The sequence below is a fragment of the Mus pahari genome, chromosome 6 (assembly GCF_900095145.1).
Source record: "Mus pahari chromosome 6, PAHARI_EIJ_v1.1, whole genome shotgun sequence".
NCBI classification, from domain to species: Eukaryota; Metazoa; Chordata; class Mammalia; order Rodentia; family Muridae; genus Mus; species Mus pahari.
In genome coordinates, this window is record NC_034595.1 from 60,190,403 (window position 1) to 60,199,566 (window position 9,164).

Consider the following 9,164-nt stretch of genomic DNA (forward strand, 5'->3'; position numbering starts at 1 on the left):
TCTCTCTCTCTCTCTCATCATTTATTTATTGAGGAGGTGGGCAAGCACATTCCACAGTACACATGTGAATGGTCGGAGGACAACTTTCAGGAGTCAGGTCTCTCCTTCCACCATGTGGTCCCAGGGGTAGAACTTGGGTCATCAGCTTGACCACAGCTGAGTTTACCCACTGAGCCCTCTAGCCAGCCCTGAGTTTTCAGTCCACGGCACTTGCACGTTTGCTTCTCTTTTATGGTTCTCAATCAGAATTTCAGGACACTCTGGATCACCTGCCAGATGTTAGGAACTGTATGAGGCTTTACGGCCATGGTTTGAATTCAGACACAGAGACCTCTGCTCTTGGGGATCATATTCTAGCACCAAAACAGCAGCATGGACAAACATAGATGAAGGGGCATCAGAAATAGGTGCTGGGTAAACTTTACTGTAAGATGATGATGGAAGTCACAATAAAAATGGGGCATGCTCAGAACCTTTGAGAATGAGAATAGTTCATGTCAAAGCCCACGCTATGTCTGAGGGAGCAGAAAGGGGCCAGGAATGAAAGATCTAAGGAGCTCAGAGAAAGGCTGGCCAGAGTAAATGGAATGATTGGTAAGCACCCAAAGGCTCCTGGCAGGATCTTCACGTTGTCTAAAGGTGACCATTCTACCCTAAGAAGAAATGATTCTCTATACCATCTCAACTATAGGCCACTGCCATCGACACCTTCATATAAGGGGATGGGGTCCCTAGGGCCCAATAAAAATTGGGGCTCAATATGTTTTGGTTCTGACGATGATACAAGGAATAATTTCTGAGGACAGGACACTCTGACTGACATAATGAAGCCTAGCTGCGATTCAGGTGGGTCTCTCCCTAGCTAGGACCTGCCAATGAGAATTCAGTTGTTCTCTGTCCTGTGGGCAAAGGGAACATCCCAAGTATTCTCTGCATGTGTATTTCTAGTGCCATTGTATGGAGAGACCAGAGGCAAGATAGCCAGAAGAGAGTATGGATTGATGACCTAGGAGAGGGAAACTGGGGTAGAGATTAGGAGAAAGGGGGGACTGAGAGAAGTTAAGCAGAAAGAGCAAAGACGTGGTAAAAACAAGCCAGAGAATCACGAAGACGATGGGTGAGGCTCTGGTCAAGAGGATGCCTCCACATGAGTGGCCTGCACGTCCTTCGGACGTCAACTGTGGTTTATAGACAGCACTGGGCCGTGGCTGGTATTGAGTAAATGCGAGTGCATGTCCTTCTTGGGGGAAATGTGAGGAAATCTCCCATCCTAGATCTTGTCTTTGAATAGAAGAGATTCAAAAATTTTCCGGGGTCAGAGGAGGCATCTCCTTCAGGAGAACTAGATAATTTCAGAACTGGAAATGAAAGGGACTATCCTAGAACCTGTTATACCTTAATACGAACATCACCACCTACTTGGCCTCAATTTGATTCCTTGGCTCAGCCAAACCACAGCCCCGGGTATGGTTTATGCTCGAGAGAGAATTGTTGCTCTTGGTGTGAGCCTGAGCCAGAGGTGCCCTCGAAGCCTTAGGCTGCAAGGGTCTGGGGGCAGTGCTGCAGAGACTTGGGGCCACAGCTTAGATTTCTTTACTCATGGTTTCTGGGTCCTTCAGGTTGAGGCACTGGTGGTTCCCAGGCTCGTGATTTAAAGCTTCAAGATTTTATAATGTCAGCTATTTAAATTCCAGGATTCTGACCTCCCACGCTGCTAGCAATAAGAGTCTGAAAGGAGAGATGCTTAATTAGCACCTCAGTCCCTGGGGATGGGTCATGAAAAATCTTCCAGGTAAGTTTTGTCCTGCCTTGTGAGTGCAGTAAGACAGAAACATGGGGCAGCTAGGACGCTTTTTAACATCAGGGAGAAATAGGTTATTGGGGTCACAGCTTGAATTCTGCTGCTATTCTGTTTCCCCAAAGCACCTCAAATCTGTGATTTGATTCTCAAATCTGATTCTCCTAGCAGCCACCTGATGCCAAACCTTCATAAGGCACCAGCAAGCAGAAGGAGAGAGAGAGAGGGGGGGGGAGGGGAGGGGAGGGGAGGGGGAGCACTCAGAGGCCACACTGGAACTTCTTTTTATTTTATTTTATTTTATTTTATTTTATTTTATTTTATTAGATATTTTCTTTATTTACATTTCAAATGCTATCCCGAAATTTCCCCATCCTCCCCCCCACAGCCCCTGCTCCCCTACCCACCCACTCCTACTTCTTGGCCCTGACATTCCCCTGTACTGGGTCATATAAAGTTTTCAAGACCAAGGGGCCTCTCTTCCCAGTGATGGCCGACTAGGCCATCCTCTGCTACATATGCAACTAGAGACATGAGCTCAGGGGGTACTGGTTAGTTCATATTGTTGTTCCACCTACAGGGTTGCAGCCCCCTTCAGCTCCTTGGGTACTTTCTCTAGCTCCTCCATTGGGGGCCCTGTGTTCCATCCAATAGCTGACTGTGAGCATCCACTTCTGTGTTTGCCAGGCACTGACATAGCCTCACAAGAGGCCACTATATCAGGGTCCCTTAGCAAAATCTTGCTGGCATGTGCAATAGTGTCTGGGTTTGGTGGCTGATGATGAGATGGATCCCCGGATGGGGTAGTCTCTGGATAGTCCATCTTTTCATCTTAGCTCCAAACTTTGTCTATGCAACTCCTTTCATGGATATTTTGTTCCCTATTCTAGGGAGGAATGAAGTATCCACATGTTGGTCTTCCTTCTTCTTGGTTTTCTTGTGTTTTGCAAATTGCATCTTGGTTATTCTAGGTTTCTGGACTGATATCCACTTATCAGTAAGTGCATATCTAGTGAGTTCTTTTGTGATTGGGTTGTCTCACTAAGGATGATATCCTCCAGATCCATCCATTTGCCCAAGAATTTCATAAATTCATTGTTTTTAATAGCTGAGTAGTACTCCATTGTGTAAATTGTACCACATTTTCTGTATCCATTCCTCTGTTGAGGGACATCTGGGTTCTTTCCAGCTTCTGGCTATTATAAATAAGGCTGCTATGAACATAGTGGAGCATGTGTCCTTATTACCAGTTGGAAGATCTTCTGGGTATATGCCCAGAAGAGGTATTGCTGGATCTTCTGGTAGCACTATGTCCAATTTTCTGAGGAACCACCAGACTGATTTCCAGAGTGGTTGTACAAGCTTGCAATCCCACCAGCAATGGAGGAGTGTTCTTCTGGAACTTCTGACACTGAAGTAGGAAGGATGCCTTTGGACAAGAGCTGTTTGGTTGGATAGGTAGTGGTTTGTTTGTTTGTTTGGTGGGTGGATGGGTGGGTTGGTCGGTTGATTGGTTGACTGGTTGGTTAGTTGGTAGGTAGGTGGGTATGCGGATGAGTGGTTTGGTGGTTTGGTGAGCGAATGGATGAGTAGGTGTGTGGGTGGGTTGATGGTTTGGTTGGTTGGTGGGTGGGTGGGTGGGTGGGTGAGTTGGTTGGTTAGTGGGTTGGTTGGTTTGTTGATTGGTTCGCTACTTTGAGTTTATTTTTGCTTTCAAGTCAGGGTCTTATTATGTAGCTTAGCCCAAGATGTCCTTAAACTCTGAGCAGTCCTGCCTGGGCCCCCTGAGTGCTGGGATCATAGATGTCTGACACTCAGTGGCTAAGCCACTCTGTTTCCTCACTTCTCAAATGGGTGTAATGTCTTTGTTCAGTTCATATCTAGAGAGTCACGTTGGTGAGACTCTATGGGTGTAATTTCAAGTATTCCTAGGAGACAGAGTCTCACAGCAAACTCCCTGATCCTCTGGCTCTTATAGTCTTCTTGTCCCCTCTTCTGCAGTGTCCCCTGAGTCTTGGGTATAAGGGTGTTATCCATTGAGGCTGGGCTCCACAAATTTGCATTTTGATCCTCTAGGTTTTCTGAAGTGGTCTTCATCTTTGCGAAGAGAACTTTCCTTGATAAGGATAAATTCAGACTGTAGTTAGGGATGCTGGTTTAATAAGGTAAAGTTCAAGATCTTGACTAGTCCTGGGTAGCTGACTACGCAGTAGACATGCTAATGTGGATGGCAAAAAGCCCCTGAGACCACAACCCTGCATAGAAAACCACAGGTAACTAGAGAAATGGTCTTTCCCCAGGGCAGAGCACACCAACTGCTTATCCAATACCAGACAGACCAGACACTCATCCCTGAAAACATACGCATGAGCAGTGGTATATGGACTAAGCAGGTTTACTTACATATTTAGGAATTTATATGAATATGTACGTATGGAAAAAGAGACCATGAATTTGAAAAAGCAAGGAGGGATATATGGTGCGCGGGGGGGGGGTGAGAGTTATGAAAAACACAAGGCAGGAGAAATCGGCAAATCCTTCCCCCTGAGGTATAAGCCATATGACGGATATAGGATGGAATAGAGTTTATATAAGGCATGGGATGTGGGTAGGGGGGGGGGGGTGGAGAAAGAAGAGGACGAGAGAATTGATAAAAATTATAATCTCAAAACTAAAAGACATGCTTTTAAAATGAGAGTGCTGTTAAGGGTCCCTCCGAGAACTGGGAGGGTTGGGAGATTCTCTGCATAAAGCGCTGAGCACGGGGAGTGAATTACTCTCCAGGAGTGGCCCTTGGGGCCCTCGCTTTATCACCTGTGTCTGCTCGGTCTCTTATTTCTGGTTTTCAAAGGACAGAATGTATTTCTCTCTCACAATTCTGGAAGTTGGGAAGCCCAGACAGGCAGATTCCACTGAAAGCCTCACTCCAGCTCGGAATGACCCCTGCCTGCACTCTGCCCTCCCTGGGGGCAGACATGAGACTCTGTCTTGGACATCTTTTGTAAAACAGTTTCTTTCTCTGCTGCTGTGATAGCTTTCTCTGACCAAAGCCACTCGGGGGGGGGGGGGGGAGGGTTTACTCTGGCTCACGAGTTAAGCCTATAGTCCACCACAGCAGAGAAATCAAAGCAACAGTCGTGGCCGAGAAATCTAGGCCACAGAAGCTTCGAACTGCTGGTCACGTGGCACCCACAGTCGGGGAACAATGGGGACGGTGCATGTGCACATCTGTGCGCACATGTGTGGAGGTGCATGCACCGGTGTGTGTAGGTGTGCATAGGTGTGTTTAGGTATACAGGCACCTGTGTGTGCAGGTGTGCACAGGTGTGTTTAGGTATACGTGCACTTGCGTGTGGAGGCTAGAAATCAACTTCAGCTGCTGTTCCTTGGGAGGAACCCACCTTGTCTTTTGAGACAGGATCTCTCATTGGGGCTCCCTGAGTAGACTGGACTGGCTGGCCAGCAAGTCTAAGGAATCTTCCGGTCTCTGCCATCAGGCCTGGCTTTTATTATAATAATAACAATGATAATAATAATAATAATAATAATAATAATAAAATGGCATTGTTACATTTAGTATGGTGTAGGTACTCCTATGGAAGTTCAGAGGAAAATCTCTGAACTTGGTTCTTCCCTTCTACTGTGCATCATATTATCAGTTGAACTCAGCTTGGTTTGGTGGCTGGCTTTTTTTTTTTTTTTTAAGTGGATTCTGAGGAGCTTGGGAGATGGCTCTGCTATTACAAGTGCTAACTGGTCTTCCAGAGATCCAAGTTAGATTCCCAGCACCTATATGGCAGCTTATAACCACCTCTAACTACAGTTCCAGGGGATCCAACACAGGATCTGTAGGCACAGGTATGTACGTGATTCAGAGCCATACAGCCAGGCAAAACTCACACACATAAAATGATGATGATGATGGTGATGGTGATGATATTGGTGGTGATGATGATGACGATGACAATGACTTTGGTTCTGGAGATCAAACTCAGCCCTATGTTTGCACGGCAAGCGCTTTGCCAGCTGTCAGCCCCGAGAGACCCACTTTTTAAAAGAGTTAAAAAGCTGTTCCTGAGTACAAAGCAGACCGGTGGAAGGACACTGCCAGTTCTACAGATCATGTCTTCCTCATTTACTGTAGCCCCCAAGCCTGAATCCCAAGTCCTCCACCCCTTCTGAGCCAGGCCTCCACCTCCAGATGCCACCTCCTCCTGCCTTTGCCACACAAGCAGACCCACCAAGTGAGTGCATGCCATGTGCCATCTGTTCTCTATCTGCCATTATGCAGGGAGGCCCCGAGGTGCTGGCCATGGTCCCTGGGTGCACCTTCCTCTCTGAACAGCTTCCCATGGTGGCGGGACCTGTTTGGGCTCGCTTTTCTACCTAGTGTTCACAAAATCCTACTCACTTTATTGGCGAGGAGACTGAAGATAAGGAATAATGGTGAGGTTCTGTTCTGAGAGCTTCCCTCTGTTGCCTCATTGCACCCCTGAAACAACTCACCATCATCCTGGGGTGTCAGAACAGGGGTGCAGCCTGCGCTCTCAGTCACTCCTTATGCAGCCGCAAGCTAACTGGGACATGGCAGGCTCAGGCATCTACCCAGGTCACCCTTGCTCTATAGCCGAGGCTTTAGTCCCCAACAGAGATGCCCTCTCCAGAGCTTGGATCCTTGGTGTCGGTCAGATCTGTCCTTGGCTTCTCTCGTCTGCACCATTGCTCTTTCCTCTGGTCCACCCTTTGCATCACCTGAAGACCAGGCTGGAGCAGAGGGGTCCCAATCCTCGAACTTAAAACATCAGAGGACTGTAGAGCTCCCTGCTCTGCCGTCTGTTGGAGGTTGAGGGAAACAAAGTCTAGAATGGGCAGTAACATCCCCAAGGTTTCGCAGTTTGTGGGGACAGAGTACATTGGAGGGAGTAGCCCTATCCGAGGAACGGGCATCTCCCCCAGGAAGTCACTGCTGGAGAATGTTCAAGAGTTGTGACTCATGCCTGTAATCTTAGCACTTGGGAAGCAGAGGCAAGACAATCACTGCAAGTTCACAGCGAGCCTGGCCTGTGCACAAAGTCCAAGGCTAGCCTGGACTACTTAGAGAATTTCAAAGCAGCTGTGACGGTCATTCCCTCTTCGAGGGCCTATGTTGATGGGCCTGTTCACTTCTAAATCGTTAAGAAGCCCAAGCCTATAACCTGAGTTCAGCCTCCTACAGGACTCACACGGTGGATAGAGAAAACCAACTTCCCTAAGTTGTTCTCTGACCTCACAGGGTACAGCTTTATAGCTTTGCCTCTTCTTTGCAAATAGATTTAAAATATTTAAAGAGAAATAGAGCTTGCTTTATAGTTACCGATTCAGTCATGCTAGGAGAACATGTTAGGGGCCAGGGGCCAGGGGCCAGGTCCGGGATGGCAGAGCCTGAAAGAAGGAGGAGGGGTATTTCATGCCAGGGCAGGGCCTGGGGGAGGCAGCTGAGAGGGATGGAGCCAAGGGGCTGTCCAAGTAATGCTAAGCCCCTGTCCCACCACCCCTGGGTGTTTCGGATACTGTTCTAGGTTTATGGATGGAAGAGAGGTTTACTGGGACAGAGGCATAGCTGACTGTAGCTTAAACACACTCTGGTAAGGGCATCGCTTGTCACACGCTTGCACACTCCATTCCTATGACCCGAATTTCAAACACCCCCTTTCCTTTCTTCTCCCATTCTTCATACTGGGCTTCCACTTGCAGCAGCCTGTGCATGTAGTGCCCCCAGTTATATGGGTTTGTGAACAAGGTATACAAACCAAACATTGACTCATAATAAACCATAAGGAAATTTATTTTAAAACAGTCCTTTGACACGTAGCTTTACCATGTATTAAGAATGAAAGTAAATTGCACACCAGTAAGATGAAAGTGCTTGCTTATTTTGTTTTCCATTTTTCTACTTACTTATTTTATGTGTATGAATGTTTTGTGTGAGTGTGAATATGTGCACTGAGTGTGTGCCTGGTATCTATGGAGGCCAGAAGAGGTTATCAGATCCTCTAAGACTGGACTTAGAGAATTGCAAGCTGCCCTGTGGGTGTGGGTCTTAAATCCAAGTCCTCTGGGAGAGCAGCCAGTCCTCTTAACCACTGAGCCATCTGTCGAGCCTCTCGTTTAACTTTGTTTTTTTGTTTGTTTGAGACATTGTTTCTCTGTGTAAGAGCCCTGGCTCTCCTGGAACTCCAGGAACTCCCTCTGTAGACCAGGCTGGTCTCAAACTCACAGAGATCCACCTGCCTCTGCCTCCCAAAAGCTTGGGTTAAAGGTGTGCACCATCACCGACTGGCTTTCCCCACCCCCACCCTCACTCACCCTCACCCCCACTCCAGTGTTGATGGCTGGGGATCGGTGGATCCCAGGAGCTTGGGATCAGCCAGCCAGCCAGCCCCACTAAAGCTGCCAGGTTCAGTGAGAGACCCTGTCTCAAAGCAGTAAGGTAGAAAGTGACAGAGGAAGATACTAGACATCCTCCTCCGGTCTCCTCCTATGTGCACACCCTGGATTTGCACTCAGATTTCTATAATAGCAAAAAGCTTTTGTGCACTGCAGGAACACTTTATTGCATGGCATAACAGCAAGGTGTGTGTGTGTGTGTGTGTGTGTGTTCAGAGTCAGAGCAGCAGTGCAGTCACGTGGTGCATAAGGCCAAGTGCTGCCAAAACACCTTAGATTCAAGGCAGATTTGATCTTTAATTTATTTGGTTGTTACGCATTCAGAAGCCTTTGATTGTTGCCAAAAATATTGCAACCCTCATATTCAGTTATATAACCCCACATAGGAATGGCAGCTTACAGGTCAAGAAGCTGTGCTCTATGGTAGAAGGAAAGAACCAACTCCAAAAAGTTGTCCTCCGACCTCCACACGAATGTGTAAGTGCACACACACACACACACACACACACACATACATACATACACAAACATACACACACACACAAACATAAACATACACACACACTATAATGTTTAAAATTTTAAAAAAAAAATGTGTTCTGTAGGATAAGGAATCAAGCCTTGGTTTCAGCTATGACTAGACCATGATCCAAACCTCAGTTTTCTCATCTGTAGGATGGGAGGTAGTGCCACTACAGACTTTCTAGGGCATTCTGAAGAGATTTTGCTCACAGTATCTTCTGAGACCTCTCTAGCTGAGAAAATACAGATGAGAGAAGTGCACAAAGGTTCTCCTAGCCATGCAGTGAGATCGAGATCATGTGGTACAACAGGCCACGTATAGCGGTCCTGAAGGGCAGTGTGAACAGTGTATAGTGGTCCTGAAGGGCAGTGTGAACAGTGTATAGTGGTCCTGAAGGGCAGTGTGAACAGTGTATAG